Source organism: Bicyclus anynana, chromosome 25 (assembly GCF_947172395.1).
Source record: "Bicyclus anynana chromosome 25, ilBicAnyn1.1, whole genome shotgun sequence".
NCBI lineage: Eukaryota > Metazoa > Arthropoda > Insecta > Lepidoptera > Nymphalidae > Bicyclus > Bicyclus anynana.
This window is the reverse complement of record NC_069107.1, coordinates 6,568,873-6,589,055: the sequence shown is the minus strand read 5'-3', so window position 1 is coordinate 6,589,055 and position 20,183 is coordinate 6,568,873. Positions and strand designations below refer to the sequence as shown.

The following is a 20,183-nucleotide window of genomic DNA, read 5'->3' as shown; positions in this document are numbered from 1 at the left end:
TCTGATTCGATCACGCAGAGATACTCCTTTCCTTTTTTTTCTTAGTATGGACTACAAAAACATAACACTAATACTTACTTACTGTAAACTAATATCAATAAGTAAGTATTTTATTGACTATATTGAAACCGTAACAAATTTCACGAGAAACGTGCATTTTCTCCGGGATAAAATGTAGTAGATTATGTGTTAATCCAGGCTACAAACTATTTCCATTCTTTTCAGCTAATTCCGTTAAACAGTGGCAGCGTGTAAGAGTGACAAACATTCAAACCATCATAAACATAAGTTTTTCACAAATCTCGGGAAACCACCGATTTTTAATCCAGGGTATTATCTTAAATTATTTATTTTAAATTTCAGCCAAATAGATATACTTGCGGCGTTAAAGAGTAACAAACATTCAAACATCCATACAAACTTTCTCGTTGTATAGGAAGGATGTTTTTACAATTACTTAACGTTTCAAAAATGTTTGAACTAAACAAAACAATACTTCATTATAAAATAGAAAACAAAACTAAACAATACTTCATTATAAAATAGAATCATCATTAATAACCCATATACGGCTCACTGCTGAGCTCGAGTCTCCTCTCAGAATAAGAGGGGTTAGGCCAATAGTCCACCACGAGCCCAATGCGGATTGGCAGACTGCACTCACGTAGAATTAAGAAAATTCTCAAGTATGCACTTCCTTACGATATTTTTCCCTTAAGTTTGAGACAAGTGATGTTTAATTTCTTAAAATGCACACAACTGAAAAGTAGGAGATGCATGCCCAGATGACCGGATTCGAACCTACGCCCTCCGAACAGAAGGTGGCGATAACATCCAGTAGGCTATCACGGTTCGGCAAAAAAAGAATATCTCTACGTATTCGTAGAAAACAGAGCACTCTAAACTTCTTCTAATCTTTCCTAATCACTTTTGTCGGAAGCCGAAAGTCAATCAAATTAAAATTATCTGTCATCTGTCAGTAAAAGTCGTTAGGCGGAAAATGTTTCCAAGCTGCTCGCTATTCGTCTTGAAATGTGTGGGTATTTTTATACTAATGTACTACGCGTGCAAATTTACTTGACACCTGGCTTGAAACTCGACCCTCCTCCCATATTCTCGTGCGAGAACGCTTTTTTTATTATTTACAAGTTAGCCCTTGATTACAATCTCACCTGATGGTAAGGTGATGCAATCTAAGATGGAAGCGGGCTAACTTGTTAGGAGGAGGATGAAAATCCACATCCCCTTCGGTTTCTACGCGATATCGTATTGGAATGCTAAATCGCTTGGCGGTACGTCTTTGTCGGTAGGGTGGTAACTAGCCACGGCCGAAGCCCACCAGCCAGACCTGGACCAATTAAGAAAATCTCAATCGGCCCAGCCGGGGATCGAACCCAAAAATATCTTTATTTAAAGTACCTAATTACAAATGAGTCGTCAAGATTAAGTAAATTTATACTCTATAAATTTGTACGGAACCCTCGGTGGGAGAGTCGCACTTGTCCGTTTTTTTTGTCTAGACAAATTTTAGACGAAAATATGCTATAAATGCGTGGAATGCCCTTCCGGCTTAGAGTAATACAGCGTTTATAATTTGGATACCTTCAAGGTAAAAGCGTAGAGCCGTGATAGCTCACTGAATATGACCACTACCTTCGATTCGGAGGGCATAGGTTTGAATTCGGTCCGAGGCATTCACCTCCAACTTTTCAGTTATGTGAATTTTAAGAATAGTAGATTGTTAACCGAGGGTGGAAAGAATTGATTCTTTTACCCGTGTTAAACACTCTACTTTTCATTTCGAATATGAGGAAATTTCATTTCGATTACGAGGAAATTATAATTATTTGTCTATTTATTTGGCCCGCTCTTGGAACGTCGGTAAAGCAGTCGTCAAATTGGACGACTGCTTTACCGACGTTGCGAATGACTTAAGTAAAAATATCGTTACATCCTACTCGAAGAACCACTAATGTAATAGAATTCACTTTTCCTTTGATGGAATACCTATATTGCTTATTGCAATATAAAATTACTGGTTCACATTTGTATGGTTTTTAAAATAAACCTTTAGATAGAAACCACTATGCACCTTAAAAACGTCTTGTTTAATCCACCATCTTGGGGAGAGAGAAAGAGAGAAAGCGCGAGAAGAAATGAGACGGCAAATAGTCGTTCGGAAATAACTTTAGACAAAATTCAATTTAGATTTTTTTAAATATTAAATACTATATATATAATATTTAAAATTAATTGTCATTATATTTTTTAATCATTATCTATTTTTTAAACTCCGTCACTGTTATATAACAAATTAGTATTCCGCCAATTTATGTCGACTTTTCAAATTTTATTTAGGGAACTCAACACGTTATTGTTGCGGCTTATTCCGATTAGGAAGTTTGCGTTAAATTTACACTGGCTGTTTAGAAACTCACATGGCCGTAGCATTTTTTTTATAATTACTTTACTTTTTACATAAAAGTTTTCCTCTAGAACTTCATTGACGTCTGAACAGGCTGTATGGTATGGTCAACGATCTCTGCCTGTCCCCGAATTTAGTTGGGGACAAATAAAAAAAAACATAAAACTCTTCACAGCTAATGACAGCAGTTCTATTTTTAAAGTTCATTCCGGCCCTTAGGTGGGAAGTAATTTGTATGAGTTATTCCCTCCCTGTGTAGTGAAGCAGCATTTTCCACCCAGTACTCAGATCAAAACAACACTACTTTCCGAGTATGAGAAATGAAAATAAAATATCACGTGTCAAATAGTGAAGGAAAAACATACCTTAATTCTCTACGTGTATGAAGTCTGCCATTCGTATTGGACTACTCCTCTCATTCTAAGAGACGACTCGTGCACAACAGTGAGCCGAATATGGTTTCTTAATGATGATGATGAAGAGTGAACAAGTATCTTAGGCAAGCGCGCTCTAACTTGGACTGCATAAACCATTCAGACATGATTATATATATATATATATATATATATATATGTATAGTCTAACAAGTTAGTTGATGACACTCCCATGATATGCGGGCGACGGGGGGAAAGACTGCGCGGGTGTGAAATCGTGCGTGCGGGGAAGTGTGGTGCATCAGTCGTGGGTTTTTCATTCCCGCCCGCGCGGACCATCAGGAGTGTTACGAACGAACTAAGTCGAGCGAACTCGAGGCAATAAATACCACAGAGACGATAATTCACAGAAATGTGCACTTACTTTCATATCATGAAAGAGAAAAACAAACTTTCATAAAATAAAAGAACATTCATAACACAGGAAAGTATCTGAAAACAATATTTGTGAAACATGATGGAGATGGCATTGAACTAGTAACAAGCGACGTATGTGCAATGAATCGGCGATAAACTGTGCTCAATGGGGCTGTGACGTCACATTACGGTGGATACAAATCAATTTCCTACAACTTCTTGTACATTGTGCGGCTCACTGTTAAGCTCGAGTCTCCTTTAAGAATGAATCTCTAATAGTACTCCACGCTAGCCTAATGCGGATTGGCAGAGATCACACACCTAGTGATTGGGGACGTTTGAATATTTTGATTTTTATGAGACACTAGCGGACGCCCGCGAATTCGTCCGCGTGGAATTTAGTTATTCACAAATCCCTCGGTAAAGTAAGAATGAAAGTAGCCTATGTGTTAATCCAGTGAAATCGATTTCCATTACAAATTTCAACCAAATCGCTTTAGTAGCCGCAGCGTAAAGGAGGAACAAATATACACACACACACACACACACAAACATTCGGCTTTATAATTCGTTATCAACCCATATTCGGCTCACTGCAAAGCTTGAGTCTCCTCTCAGAAATAGAGGGGTTAGGCCAATAGTCCACCACGCTGGCCCAATGCGGATAGGCGGGCGGAAAATTCTCTGATGTGCACAGGTTTCGTCACGATGTTTCCCTTCACCGATTGAGACACGTGATATTTAATTTCTTAAAATGCACACAACTGAAAAGTTGGAGGTGCATGCCCTGGACCGGATTCGAATCAACACCATCCAGAATCGGAGGCAGAGGTCATGTCCACTGGGCTATCACGTACCACCTAGTGTTATTTAAAAAAATCGAGCTAATTTTCTGGTATGCAGGTTTCCTTACTATGGTTTTCCTTCACCGTTTGAGACATACGATATCTAATTACCTAATTTCTTACAGGTTCACACATTTTCATGTTAGTAACCAGAAGAATTTATTCAAGGGAACTATCTCAATAAATACACATTTACACAAATACATGAGCTGCTAAAGTGGATATATTATGTACTGGAATAGTCTGTTTTGTTTCAGTCCATAAGTAACGAGATTGTGATGAAAGATTTAATGATTACGCCGAAAGCCCTTGTGTACGATGTATAGTTCCGCATTTAGTTAACCACGAGTGCAAAATAAAATGTAGTTGTATTTGTGAAAGTAATAAAAAAGTAAGGTTAGTTACACTATTTATAACTCCAGTAACTCCAGATGTTACTAAGTCTGGATACAAATGGTCAAAGATATTTATAAGTTACTGTCTAGGAAGTCTTTGTCCGAAATAGTGACGGCCTCCGTGGCGCAGTGGTATGCGCGGTGGATTTACAAGACGGAGGTCCTGGGTTCGATCCCCGGCTAGGCAGATTGAGATTTTCTTAATTTGTCCAGGTCTGGCTGGTGGGAGGCTTTGACCGTGGCTAGTTACCACCCTACCGGCAAAGACGTACCGCCAAGCGATTTAGCGTTCCGGTACGATGCCGTGTAGAAACCGAAAGGGGTGTGGATTTTCATCGTCCTCCTAACAAGTTAGCCCGCTTCCATCTTAGACTGCATCATCACTTACCATCAGGTGAGATTGTAGTCAAGGGCTAACTTGTAAAGAATAAAAAAAAAAATAAAAAAAATAAAAAAAAAAAAAATATAAACTTTCACGTTACGTAACTAATATATTCTAAGCCTACATGATATAAATTAATATTGAATGTTTTTTTTTCATTAATTTTATTGTAGTGTTAATATTTTATGTCTCTCATTTATTTATACCTCTTTTTTTTAAATTTTTGCCCAAGCAACCGGTGGTCAGGGCTCCAGAGTGAGGAACCTCCTCACAATACGCGCCGTCTCAAGAATCACCGCCTTCTGTATCCGACTCTTGATCCAACAGTTAAGCGAAAGCTTCTTGAGAAGTTGGTCGAAGCTTTTCGCTATAAGACCATTGACTGAAACAACTATCGGAACAATAATAGTTGACTCAACATTCCACACGGCGGTTATCTCGTGAGCAAGGTCCAAGTATTTATTTATTTATTTATTTTAAGAAAAATCAACAGCGTTACCAAGAATACAATTATACAATATTTCCTGTATGTTACAGCCAATTACAGATTTTCCATAGTTAGAACAATTTATAAAAAAGCACAATCTGAGAATACATTCTAGAAAAGGAAATAATAAAAGAAAGAGAGAGAAAAAAAATCACATTAAAACGTAAAGTAAAGTATTTTGATTTGTAGTATTAATATTATTACTATGTAACAAAATTATTTAGATGTAATGTAATTTATTTTATAATACATTTGCTCGTAAAGTATCGCTTATTTCACCAATATCAATATCGTAATGTGCCGTAATGTTATATAAAACCTTTATCATCCGTCTAAACACTAACGGTACTTTTTTAAATCTTGCCAAAGAGTTTATATGTCAGAAAAGTGCTCAACATTTGAAATTAATTTCAATAAAATTAACTTTGTGAGATAAAATGTAATAAAAAAACATTGATTTCTTTAATTTTAATAAGTTTGACAATAAATGTCAACCATTTATCTGTATTAGAAACACAAAAATATTAATTTACTTTATTAGTAAGTAAGCATCTCGTTATCTGTGCAAAAGTGACAAGCGTATCAAAATGTCATCTGGAAAATAGGCAAAGATGCAAATTCATTCTCAGAAAGTGTATTCAAAGTGTGTTTCCTCGCAAATGAGTTATAAAACGTCGTATGACCTACGTGCGCTTTGATAATTACAGCCTCTGCTTCCTTACTATAGCTCTCGCCTTTGGCTCGAGCTGCATCTATTCGAGGGTGAAAGCCTCCTCTAGAGATGACCAGTAGTCTCTATCTGTGGCTTTTTTCCTCTGTCTGTTCTGTGGCATTTACCCGAATGTCTAATTTATATCAATATATTCAAACCTAGTCATCATCCCCATTTCTTTAAATCGTCTTTGTTGAATACCTTTGTAAGAACTGAAGAAAACTAGGCCAATGTGCCTGTAAAATACATTTCTCTGTGGCAAAAAAAGGGAAATACACAGGACAAAGACCCGGAGATAATGGGATGCTGCGAAACACTGTCTGGACGAAGAACGTGACATCTTTTATTCATCTCGCTGCTGGCCCTTTTTAATAGTTCGCGAGCTTTTAAGTGCCTACAATAGTACCTACATGAGACTATAAGTAGTACTAAAAGATACTGTTTTTCAGAAAGTTACAGTTTTATAGAGTCTAACATTATATCCACCAACCCGCAATGGAGCAGTGTGCTGGGCCCAAGCTCCTTATCTCTTCTCTTGGCCTGTTTTGGGTTATTCAAATAGGCAGGTAATGATAATCTCTCTATCTATCTATACTTATAATAAATCTGTAGAGAGTTCAACATGAAATATATTTCCAAAATAACTATCAGGGGTGATTAGTGATACTGATGCTAAAAATGCAATCAATAAATTTTTTGTCTGTCTGTTTGTAAGTTCGTTATAGAAACAAAAACTACTCGACGGATTTTAACGAAACGTGGTACAATTATATACTCCTGGGCAGGTTATAGTATACTTTTCATCACGCTATGATCAATAGGAGCAGAGCAGTGAAGGGAAATGTTGGGAAAACGGGAGAAGTTACTCCATTTTTACATATAGGCTAATTTTCATCGCGGAAAAATCGATAGATCCCGCGAGATTTGTGAAAAACTGAATTCCGCGCAAAGTCGCGGGCGTCCATTACACACACTAGTAGCTAATATTATAAAGGCAAAAGTGTGTATGTGTGAAAGTGTAAGTATGTTTGTTCCTCTTTTACGCTGCGGCTACTGAAGCGATTTGACTGAAATTTGGAATGGAAATAGATTTTCCTCTGGATTAACACATAGGCTACTTTTCATCCCGGAAAAATCGATAGATTTCGCGAGATTTGTGAAAAACTGAATTCCACGCGGACGAAGTCGCGGGCGTCCGCTAGTGAGAAATATAAAGCTCAATAGCTCAACGCTAAAAGCGGTCAGACTCATCACCGAAAGGTGGTAGTTCGATCCCCGCTCCGTTGGACTATTGTCGTACCTTTACAAGTGACACAGTCTTTTCCGACAAGATGGAGAGGAAGCTGACAGCAAACCCTTTCATTTGATATCCATATTATGGGGGTGGATTTCAAACAGCCAGTCCGCTCTTGGGGAGGCCGCCATATTAGATTTGTAATGATGTTTCTAAGCTAGTCATGTATTGTCATCATAACTCAGAGCGTGTGCAAAATTTCATCCTTACGAATACCGGGAAGTGGATCAAATTATGATTCCAAGATTCTTACTTATATCATAGAAGTGAAGCTAATATACAAGCGTGTTAGAAACGAAGATAAAAAATCAAAGTTGAAGCGTTTTAATTAACGAAATTTCCTATTTTCTTTTACTGACGAATGAAAACCTTTTTGTGAATAACAAATTCACCGTAGAGATCTTTTCAGTAACAGCTTCGTAGGCAAAGGAAAGATTGCATGAACCTTTCACGATTTTATGTTACGTCCGGTCCCTTGGGTGTATGAACCTTGGTCTGAATTACAACGTCCATGTACTTATACTTTGTAGAAGAGTTGTGTAACCATCCGGGGTTCACAGATTAATCAATAATACACAGATGGAGTGTCACACAGTGAATGTATACCAGATAATTTTCTTAATTCTATGCGTGTGTTAAGTCTGCCAATCCGCATTAGGCCAGCGTGGTGGACTATTGGCCTAACCCCTCTCATTCTCAGAGGAGACTCGAGCTCAGCAGTGAGCCGAATATGGGTTTATAATGATGAAGAATGATGATTGAGTGGATTACGAAATGGGAGTAAAAGCAATATTACACCCATTACCCGACTGCAAGAAGGGTTATGTTTTTCGCGCGTATCTTGTATGTATGTATGTAATATTCTTTATTACCTCATATCTTCCAAACCGCTGGACAGATTTCCGCAATTAAGATATCATTAGATTTGTCTTAATAACCCAAGTGTTCTTAGATAGGTGAAATTCAAAAAATACCAACAAGACGACTGTGAGACGCTATTGACTCGGAGTGAAAAAAAAAAATTTGAATATTGCAACATGAGTATCAAATTCAAGGGCTTTTTGAGAGGATTTCAAAATGGTATATCATGGCCATGTTAAAAAAACTACAATTAGAAAAACGTTATTTATTAATTGTCTAACAAAAGACGCGAGGCGGCTGACTATGGGTGCGAGGTTTATGAAGTGAAGATAAACTATACGTCATCAACCCATATTCGGCTCACTGCTGAGCTCGAGTCTCCTCTCAGAATGAGAGGGGTTAGGCCAATAGTCCACCACGCTGGCCCAATGCGGATTGGCAGACTTCACACACGCAGAGAATTAAGATAATTCTCTGGTATGCAGGTTTCCTCACGATGTTTTCCTTCACCGATTGAGCCACGTGATATTTAATTTCTTAAAATGCACACAACTGAAAAGTTGGAGGTGCATGCCCCGAACCGGATTCGAACCCACACCCTCCGGAATCGGAGGCAGAGGTCATATCCACTGGGCTATCACAGCTCAAGATAAACTATACTAAATAGATATATAAGAATAGACTAAATAATAATATTGATTATAAAAATCGGACAAGTGTTTTCTAATTGCTTTCTACACTTCTGGACTGAGCTTGTTTTTTTCTTTTCAGTTTTAGTATAATTTATCCAGTCAGGGTTTTTTTATTTGTTTAATTAATTTATTTATAGCCACAGTAAATCTCTCACTACACAAAATTTCTATCATACAGGTAGTAGCTAATAATAAAAGGTGTACATTATTTATTAACTTTTGTATGTATATCGTAAAAGTGCTTATTAGTTTTGTTGCAAAAGTTTTGGAAACTAATTGAATCTCTCGGTAAATGAAAAAACTTTCAATGGCTTAAAACTTCTGCAGGCTATACATGCGAATATCAATCTATGGATTTTTAATTAAAAGCTCGTCCGGGGGATACTGCAGTTATGCTTATTTTTGCCGCCAATCAGCAATGCTCCGGTTTAAAGTGCATTAAAAAAAATATTCATTAACTTTGAGTGTGGATACACACGAAATTTACCGAGTGGCTATTGTTAGTAATTCTTAAGTCATTTTAGTACAAGTAAATTAAGTACTAGCTGACGCCGCGCGGTTTCACCCGCGTGGTTCTCGTTCCCGTAGGAATACGGGAATAATATTTACCCTTCCTCGATTAATGGACTAACACTGAAATAATTTTTCAAATCGGACCAGTAGGTAATTCCCGAGATTAGCGTGTTCATTTGTTCAATCAAACAAACAGACAAACTCTTCAGGTTTTATATATTAGTATAGATTTATTATTAATTTATTGTTAACTAATTAAAATTTAACCAGAGTGTTGCCATTGTGATTTCATAAAAGCCTATTGTTAAGACTCTAAGGAATACGGTTATTGATTTGATGTTAATTAATGGCTAATATATCAAAGTTATTGAATGAGGGTTAATTTAAAATTTGTTCTACTACTACAAAGTCACATTATTTGTAAATGTCATGGGGTGGGTGGGTGAAACCGCGGGGCGTCGAATCGTTATGATATAAAACAAAATTAGGATAGTAGGTTTAGATTAGAAGAACTATATCTTAATACGGAACCATTTGTAATCTCGTTCGACTCGTCCATGCCGGCTTTAGTATTTGTTGTTACATAATAAAAGCGAGGCCTGTACTAAGTTTGATTAAAGTGGGACGTTCATTCGGCCAGATTGCAAAGAGTTCGGGTCACGGACTTACATTTATGTAGACACCGATAGTATACACACATCTGAAAGATTATTTGAATTGTCTATAACATATTTATTGCATCATTGTATGCTAATGGTTATAATAATGTCAAAATTTATTTTTATAAAATCAAAAGTGTTGAATTTTTGCTAGTTTACATTTTTTACCTTAAATTATTTTTTGATAAGGTATACATATACGAGTAAGGAAGAAATATGTTAAATCGACTTACAAACCATTATAAAAAAATAAAGGACGTAGTCCAAAGAAGAAACGCACGTAAAAAAGGTAAATTACTCATCCACAAGTTATAACGAACCCGAAGTTAATGATGATGCTGTCTTATAATATGCTATTACACTAGCTGCAATGTGAACCGAAGTGTCTGGATTTGTCTCGCATTATTCCCTTTTTGAAACTCAAACTCATAAAGTCTTAATTTCACTTTATTTCAATCGTACTGGCGCTTTTTGAATAAAAAAACAGACTTAAAGCTTCATTATCTATTCAAAAAATATGTATATTTCATCATTGGCAACCTAACTGTTAAATTAGTTTTTCAATTTTATATTGACTAAATACCAGGATAATCTTTCAAAGGATGGAAAAGCGCATGATTAGTAATGAAAGAAAATTCCTATTCCGAAATTCCTCAGTGCCTGAAGACAAAAGTCTTTGAACAGTGCGTGTTGCCAGTGATGGTTCCGAGACTTGGTCGCTAACTATGGGCCTCATAAGAAGGCTCAGACTCACACAGCGGGCGACGATACGAGCTATGCTCGGAGTATCTCTGCGTGATCGAATCAGAAATGAGGAGATTCGCAGAAGAACCAAAGTCAACGACATAGCTCAACGAGTCGCGAAGCTGAATTGGCAATGGGAAGGCCCATAGTTCGAAGAGCCGATGTACTCTTGGTTGGGGTCCCAAGGTGCTGGAATGGCGATCCCGCACAACAAAGCGCAGTGTTGGTCGATCCTCCACCAGGTGGACTGACGACATCAAGCGAGTCGCAGGGATTCGCTGGATGCAGGCGGCTCAGTGTCGTGTTGTTTGGAAGTCCTTACAAAAGGCCTATGTCCTGCAATGGACGTCCATCGGCTGATATGATGATGATGATTATGATGATGATGATGAGTAACGAAAGAGATTTCTTTCTAAATACGAGTACACGTACGAGTATTTTACTTGATATAGCGGTATCTGTTATAATGTGAGTCTTGGTTTACGTACTATATCTCGATTTCTATTTGTTCGGACGTCTCTACCCGCTTTGTAAATAACAGATTGCTTGCGCATTGAACTCGGCTTGTATTAGAGAAAACATCTTTCTTGACTTTGACCAGAGGCTTGGTTTTTTTTATAATGAGAAATTCATTCTCTTTTTATTCATCTACAAATTGTACGATGCAATTTTTATTCTGTTTTTTGCGATGCAGTTTTCCAAATTGTGTAGGAAAAAGAAAATTATAGGCAAACCCATGGAAAATCCAAAAAAAATCTGAATAATTGAAAAAAAGTGTGTGTCAGCTCCGACGCACGAAAAGACTACTCTTTCAGATCGACTGTCTAAATTGTTGTATGTCGCCCCGCAGTACACTATGTACATCTCTATACTAGCCCTAGCGCGCAGCGCACGGTGAAAGGTGCGCATAACAGGTTGCGCACAAAAAAAGTAACGCTGTCGTTCATTGATTTTTACTGGCCATATATTTTTCATACCGGGGGGGGGGGGGGGGATTTCTTATGGAGTTAACTCCAAAAATCCAAAATTAGTAAATATCATTATCAGAGTAGGTATTTTAAATGCCCACTTAAGGGTCAGACCTCCGTTTATGTCAGAGAGGAGATATAGCGTATATACCCACCACACTGCTTTTATGCTGGTTGGTAGGAAAATTCTCTTCTTTTTTCAATAAATTTTCGATTTGGATAAAGTTTTCGTTATTGAAATCTATACTTTTTACTTGATATTTTAAAGAGGTAAAGTTTGTGGTATTGAATGGGGTTATATCTGGAAGTACTGAACCGATTTTGAAGATTCTTTTACCACTGTAAAGACCACGTTATTTGTTATACGTTATGATCAATTGGATGATTTATAAGCTTTGGTATACTTAAAAGTTGTATTAAAATAAGAATATTCAACATTTGCCAGTGAAATAGAAAATATTTTTTTTAAAATACGATACTGTATTTAAAAAAAATATTTTCTATTTCACTACCTATTAAAAATAAATATACCTACAAATACACATTTTAAGATATTAAATTTTCAATTTAAAACCCCCATTAACATAGTAAAATTATGCTTTACTAATTGGTTAGGTAAAGTAGATAATAATTTCAAAATTCAACTACATAATTATAGTACTTTATACTAGAAATAAGAAAAAAATTACTATTGGATAGAAGCAGGCGTTACTTTGCAGAAGTTCATCATGAATAATATAATAATTTCGCGGTTAATAGCAAAATAAATAAATTATTATATAAAAAAATACCTTAATTTTGAAAAATTTCACTTCACCAATCCAGCAGAAATACCAGGGCGACAGAAACACTGAGCAGATATCAAGCGCTACAATGGTTTATAACCCACTATAATCCACGGTACACTTTCCAATCGACCGCATAAACCACAAAGAAGCAAGGAAAGTTTTTAATGGGGTTTTCACTCATGGATATGACATGGGACTTGGAAAACGTTCGGAAACGGGTACGCTATCTTTGACATCGCGGTTTAGACTGGCTAAATTTAACATTGTTGATCGAATGCAAGCAGGGCTGCCTCTACCGATTGACCGATATTTAAAATTGGAAGCGATACACTGATGTAGCGTTTGAGTTGGGCAAGTGATTTACGAGAGCGAACATGACTTTCGTACAATTTTCTTCAAAATTAATTTGTTCTCAAGTACGAAAAGTGTTTTTTCTTGTTCTTTTGTAAAGATTATGGGTATGACCGGATAAATAAACTAACAAAAGTCTTTGACTTTTTTTAAGTCTGGCTAAATTTAACATTGTTGATCGAATGCAAGCAGGGCTGCCTCTACCGATTGACCGATATTTAAAATTGGAAGCGATACACTGATGTAGCGTTTGAGTTGGGCAAGTGATTTACGAGTGCGAACATGACTTTCATACAATTTTCTTCAAACTTAATTTGTTCTCAAGTACGAAAAGTGTTTTTTCTTGTTCTTATCTAAAGATTACAGTTATGACCAGACAAATAAACTAACTAAAGTCTTTGATGTTTTTTATATTTGGTTAAATTTAGCATTGTTGATCGAATGCAACCAGGGCTGCCTCTAGCGATTGACCGATATTTAAAATTGGAAGCGATACACTGATGTAGCGTTTGTAGTTGGGCAAGTGATTTACGAGTGCGAACATGACTTTCGTACAAGTTTCTTCAAACTTAATTTGTTCTCAAGTACGAAAAGTGTTTTTTCCTGTTCTTTTGTTTCGATTACAGGTATGATAATAAACTAACTAAAGTATTTGATTTTTTTTAATTTGGTTTTTAACATTGTTGATCGAATGCAAGCAAGGCTGCCTCTACCGTTTGACCGATATTTAAAATTGGAAGCGATACACTGATTTAGCTTCCCTCCGTTCAATGCTAACGCTTTACAAAACCACGATCTGTCCAATCTTAACCTACGCTAGTGTAGTGTTTGCCCACCGTCCCAAAGCATTGCAAAATCGGTTTCTGCTCCCGACAAATCACGGGCGCACCGTGGTTTGTACGCAATAGCGACCTCCATAGAGACTTAGATTTACCTTCTTTAGCTAATTATATAAAAAGAGGTCTCTCATAACTATTTCGATAGAGCTGCCGTCCATCCCAACCAACTAGTGGTCGAGGCCTGCAACTACACTCCCAACCTAAACGCTAACTGCAAGCAGAGGCATCCCAAGAACGTCCTTTACGATCCAGACGATAACATGACAACCGACAATGCTTCCCAGGCAACACAAACACAAGCTACACAGCGTCTTCGCCGGCGAAGACGAGGTCCCCGATATGTAACGTCACCCTGACGTTGGTTCTCTAACTCACGATCTTGGGGGCGTCCGGACTGATTCAATTAGGTCACGGTTACCCCCTTCTGAACGGCCCTCCGAGTCTCATAGGAGACGACCTTAGAGAGTCGTTCCGTCCTCTATCTTTATTTCAACCTTCGGGTCTCATCAGTAGGTTCGTAGTAATACGGGGATAATGTATATTATCCCCGCGACGTCACCTAGTAATTTTATAAAGCAACCAACTCAGCAGTTAACTTTAATATGTCAACACAGCCCAGAAATTAACAGTTAAACTAAAATCAAATATTAATAAAAATCCGCAAACAATTCTTATAATAAACTAACAATAACAGTACAACTATACAAACAAATATTATTAAAAAGCCGCAAGCAATTCTCGATGTATAATGAACGAACAATAGCATAATAAAAACTTCGTAAGAATGATAAACTATAAAATCTGCATAATGCCTGTAAAGTATAACGATCTACGATTGTAGATGTAGAGAGTCTGTCATAGCTAGACCTTTGGGATTGTAGAAAAGCTGACAGTTTGCAAGCTTTTTTTTATTCTTTACAAGTTAGCCCTTGACTACAATCTCACCTGATGGTAACGTGATGATGCAATCTAAGATGGAAGCGGACTAACTTGTTAGGAGGAGGATGAAAATTAAAGATATAACTTGTAAGGCTTGTATAACGATAAGCTGTCAAAAAGTTTCATGTCTGGTGATTGGGAACATGATAACTCATGGCCTTCTGTAGAAAATATCAAAATATACTGTTTTACTTCGACAATTGAAGGTTGAATCTTAAACCTAAATAAGAGGCAAATCTCCCAAAGGCAACGGTACAATCTCAATAGCTGCCTACTGTACTTAAGGGTCGTTCAAGTATTACTTAAGTAGACTTATTACAATTATTTCTCTCCCCACCCCCCTTGCCAGTAATAAACATACTCCCCCCCCCCTCATGCTTACGTAAACATTGTTACTTGCATTTTTTTTATTTGTGGGAAACTCTGAAATTGCGTTTCGTTTTCAAACATACAATTTCATGTGGGTTGCCATATGTGTAAAAAAGTACACACTGATGACTTCATCATCTTCTAGACCCCCAACAGCTATAGTGCTTAATACTTGACCAACCCTTTATTGTGGAGCAGTATTTTACAAATCTTTAGTTTTAATAAAATGACAAAAGGTCTGGCTAAGACAGGCTATTACACAATTGCGTTAAAGTCAATATTCAGCTGAAGTCTGTATATCTAATACTAGCTGACGCCACGCGGTTTCACCCGCGTGGTTCCCGTTCCCGTTGGAAAACAGATATAATATATAGCCTATAGCCTTCCTCGATAAATGGGCTATCTAACACTGAAAGAATTTTTTAAATCGGACCAGTAGATCCTGAGATTAGCGCGTTCAATCAAACAAACAAACAAACAAACAAACTCTTCAGCTTTATAATATTAGTATAGATTGATATAGATACGTTACATTATTTATGATATTGCAATTGACTCGCTAAAATTAACATTGTCGATCGAATGCATGCAGGGTTGCCACTAACCGATTGACCGACCTCTATACTAATATTATAAAGCTGAAGAGTTAGTTTGTTTGATTGAACGCGCTAATCTTAGGAACTAATGGTCCGATTAGAAAAAATATTTCAGTGTTAGATAGCCTATTTATTGAGGAAGGCTATAGGCTATATTTTATCCCTGTATTCCTACGGGAACGGGAACCACGTGGGTGAAACCGCGCGGAATCTACTAGTTATCTAAAAGTCAAAGTAAATCAAAATTCATTTATTCTTACAAGCACTTTTGAAACATCAAGTTATGTCATTATATAATGGTGGTAATTATAGTCGAAAACTTAAAATTAAAATTACGAAGATTCCAAATGTGCCTTGTACAAGGAGAATACTCAACAAACTCAGCCAAGGTTTATTTGAACGTTATGTTTGAACGCGCTAATCTCAGGAACTACTGGTCCGATTTGAAAAATTCTTTCAGTGTTAGATAGACTATTTTTCGAGGAAGGCTATACGCTATATAATATCCCCGTATTCCAAGGGGAAAGAAAACCACGCGGGTGCAACGCGGCGTCAGCTAGTATAAATAGATTAATACTTAAAATTGTCCGATGAACACCCAGACGCTGGGAAATATCCATAGAAACATTTTTCCTGGTTATAGGAATTGAACCCACGGCTTTGGTTGTAGAAGGCAGTGTACTACCCACTGCACCATTTGGCCTTTACATCAATTATAAATAGTCCACTTATTTATAACTAGCTGACGCCGCGCGGTTTCACCCGCGTGCTTTTCGTTCCCGTAGGAATACGGGGATACTATATAGCCTATAGCCTTCCTCAATAAATGGGCTATAACACTGAAAGGATTTTTCAATTCGGACCAGTAGTTCCTGAGATTAGCGCGTTCAATCAAACAAACTAACTCTTAATATAATATTAGTATAGATTAATAATTTATTTTATTCCGAAACTCATTTATCCGATACGTAGATGGCAAAGGAAATAAACGGGATGTTATTTATGATGCAATTTGTACCGCTCAAAATTTACAATGTTGATCGAATTATGGTCGGCAATAACAATAAGTAATAATTATTGAGTAAGTATAAACTCGTATTAAATCAATTATCAAATATATATTATACTAGCGGACCCGCTCAAGCTTCGCTTTGACTTATTAATTTATTTATTTGCACTTCTTCCCTATCCCTACCTTACACTAGCCTACTCCTACCCCTACCCTACCCTACCCCTACCTCACCCCTACCCTACCTCTACCCCTATCCTACCCCTAACCTACCCCTACCCTAACCCTACCCCTACAAAAAAAAAATTATCCTATGTCCTTCTCCTGGCTCTAAATTACCTCCCTGCTAATTTTCAGCTAAATCGGTTCAGCCGTTCTTGAGTTATAAGTGGAGTAACTAACACGACTTTCTTTTATAATTATAGAGACAAATAATTAGCAATAAATTAAAATTGCGACTATAATTTGTGATTTAAACTATCCCATCTCTCAGGTTGGATCGAACTGCACATGGTGTGCGAATTTTATTATAATCGGTTAAGTGGTTTAGGAGTCCATTGAGGACAAACATTGTGACACGAGATTTATATATATTAAGATGTATATAGACTATACAGTTATCTTTGGTTTTCGGAAGGCGCTTTGAGGTGGGTTTAGTTTGTCACAACTCTACTCAGCCTAATAAGAACCGCAGCCCGTAGTTAAACCAATAGTTTACCGAGGCGGTTATTGGTACTGGACTGCACATATAGGTTTATGCGAGGCGATGTTACCTATAGCAAATTGAATACTATACTAATATTATAAAGAGGAAAACTTTGTTTGTATGTTTGTTTGTTTGTTTGATTGTAATGAATAGGCTCAAAAACTACTGGACCGATTTCAAAAATTCTTTCACCATTCGAAAGCTACATTATCCACAAGTAACATAGGCTAAATTTTATTTTGGAAAATAATAGGGTTCCGTAAGATATTTGGGTTTTTCGGACACAAGGTGTAAAAAATCAACCAGAAAAGTTACTTATTTTGCGTACGCTACCTAAACTATAAAAGATAGAACCATAAAATGTTCAAATTAATTGTAATCTTATAAATATTTAGAAAAAAGTCCGCGACCATTTTCTTATTTAAAAATCTTGAACTTTTTAGTTTAGGGGTAGGGGGCAGGGTAGGGGTAGGGTAGCGATAGTTGAAAGTTTACATCGAATATATCGATTAACGCGGACGAAGCCGCGGGCGTCGGCTAGTATTACATAAACTTGAAGGCCTACCTACGTAGGACATGAAATACGAGTATAAACATCAATTATTATTGGAAATGTCTGCCGCAGTGCGCTACGTTTATATTTTTAACCGAATTCCAAAAAGGAGGAGGTTCTACGTTCGGCTGTATGTATGTTTTTTTTTTTTTTTTTTTTTTTTTTTTTTTTTTTTTTTTTTTTTTTATGTATGTCCAGCGATAACTCCGTCATTTGTGGACCGATTTTGAAAACTCTTTTTTTGTTTTGAAGGGTTTGATTCCAGGGTGGTCCCATTTTTTTCATGTCAGGATCTGATGATGGCATCCTGGAGAAATCGAGGGGAACTTTCGAAAATCGTAGGGACGGCTAGTGCGTTTGTTAATGTTTCCATAAGGTATCTTAAACCACTACAATTTTATGAAGGTCTGGAGTTGGTCTGATGATGAAGCCGAAAAACAGACGATGGAACTCGTCAACGATTTACAGCAGGTACCTTTTGTTTGGGCTAGATTTATTCGTATTGATGAGAACTTTCCACCTAGATGGGTTGTGACCGTATTGAGGGTCTGATGATGAAGACGAAGGACAGTTAAGAGAACTCTTCAACGGTTCCCAGTAGCTACCTTGTGTTTGGACTTGATAATTTGTATTGATGAGAACTTTCCACCTAGATGGGTTGTGACTGTATTAGGGGTCTGGTGACGAAGATGAAGGAGAGTTAAGGGAACTCCTCGACGGTTCACAGTAGCTACCTTTGTTGGGACTTTATGAATTTGTATTGCTGAGAACTTTCCACCTAGATGGGTTGTGACTGAATTAAGGATCTGGTATTGAAGACGAAGGACAATGAAGAGAACTTCTCGAAGGTTATTAGTATCAGTTTTGGTTACACTCAGTAGGTGTGCTAACACTAAAAATTTAAAAATAAAAATTTTAATAAAAAAATTCAACCGACTTCCAACTCAAAACTTAGCCTAAACTAAAAAGCAAAAAATAACATCTTACCTATGTGCTACCTTCTGATCAGTTTGAAGGCGGTGCCAATCCAGTGTCATGTTTTAATTAAAGCCGTTTCTGAAAGAACCACAGAAATTTTGTAATTTAAACGGCTTAAATTAAAACATCACTGGCTTGGCACCGCCTTCAAACTGATCAGAAGGTAGCACATAGGTAAGATGTTATTTTTTGCTTTTTAGTTTAGGCTAAGTTTTGAGTTGGAAGTCGGTTGAATTTTTTGTTGTATCTTATTGAACTTGGGGGAGATATTTACACAAATTAGTGTCAAATATACAGTAAGTAAGCGTGTTGCCAGTGATGACTTACGGATCCGAGACTTGGTCGCTAACTATGGGCCTTATAAGAAGGCTCAAAGTTACTCAGCGGGCGATGGAGCGTGTTATGCTTGGGGTTTCTCTGCGTGATCGAATCAGAAATGAGGAGATCCGCAGACAAACTAAAGTCACTGACATAGCTCAGCGAGTCGCGAAGCTGAAGTGGCAGTGGGCAGGCCACATAGTTCGAAGAGCCGATGGACGTTGGGGTCCCAAGGTGCTGGAATGGCGACCCCGCACCGGAAAGCGCAGTGTTGGTCGACCCCCCACTAGGTGGACCGAAGACATCAAGCGGGTGGCAGGGAGCCGCTGGATGCTGGCGGCTCGAGACCGTTTTGTTTGGAAGTCCATGCAAGAGGCCTATGTCCAGCAGTGGACGTCCATCGGCTGACAATGATGATGATGATGATGATGATACAGTAAGTTAGAGCCGTGATAGGTAGAGGTCATATGACCAGTAAGAGCCGAGATATCCACTGGACTATCACGGCTCTAACTGGTCATATGACCTCTGCCTTAGATTCAGAGAGCGTATGTTCGAATCCATTCCGAGGCATGCACCTCAAACTTTTCAGTTATGTGCGTTTTATGAAATTAAATATCACGTGTCTCAAACTGTGAAGGAGAAACATCGTGAGGAAACCTACATACCTGAGAATTTTCTTAATTCTCTACGTGTGTGGAGTCTGCCGATCCGCATTGGGCTAGCGCGGTGGACTATTGGCCTAATCCCTCTTATTCTGAGAGGAGACAACAGTGAGCCAAAAATGGATTGCTAATGATACAAGTTATATGTATAAAGCGTATTATTGGTGGACCGACGATATCAAGCGGGTTGCAGGGATCCTCTGGATGCTGGCGGCTCGAGATGGTGGTGTTTGGAAGTCATTACAACGGCCTTTGTCCAACAGTGGACGACCATCGGGTGCTAAAGATAGTGACGATGATAGGT

General features: G+C 37.6%; 1 protein-coding gene across 1 annotated transcript in view; it reads right to left on the bottom strand.

Annotated features, from left to right (window-relative positions):
* LOC112058329 (uncharacterized) overlaps positions 1 to 12,788 on the bottom strand; it is a 76,735-nt gene extending 63,947 nt beyond the window's left edge. Inside the window, exon 1 of the mRNA XM_024099082.2 lies at positions 12,560 to 12,788. The gene's annotated coding sequence lies outside the window, so the exon portion shown is untranslated. The remainder of the gene's footprint in view (positions 1 to 12,559) is intronic.
* Positions 12,789 to 20,183: the final 7,395 nt, after the last annotated feature.